Here is a 352-nt window from a genome sequence, read left to right as displayed (position 1 = left end):
GTGAAGGCTGGGAAAAATCTGAATAACAAATTGTAAAAATTCATTAATACTTCACCCCAACCCCCACCCCCTGTGGACATCTCTGGGGTTGTAACTATTTTAATAAAAAACAGAAAGACCAGGGCTGGCCAAATAGCTCAGCAGATTAAAGTGCCTGCAAGCAGGGCACACGGGTTGGAGGTTCGATCCCCAGGCCTGCCATGCTGGCCCTGCCCTGGGGTGTGCTGAGAAGGCAATTGAGACTGGGTGTGGTGGTGCACACCTGTAATCCCAGCTCTTGGGAGGCTGCACACAGGTGGATCACTACAAGTCCAATCTAGTAGTGAGACCCTGAACACCCTGTAGACCCTTC

This window comes from Octodon degus, unplaced genomic scaffold (genome assembly GCF_000260255.1).
Source record: "Octodon degus isolate 3935 unplaced genomic scaffold, OctDeg1.0 scaffold00112, whole genome shotgun sequence".
Lineage (NCBI taxonomy): Eukaryota > Metazoa > Chordata > Mammalia > Rodentia > Octodontidae > Octodon > Octodon degus.
Note: the sequence above shows the minus strand (reverse complement) of the source record.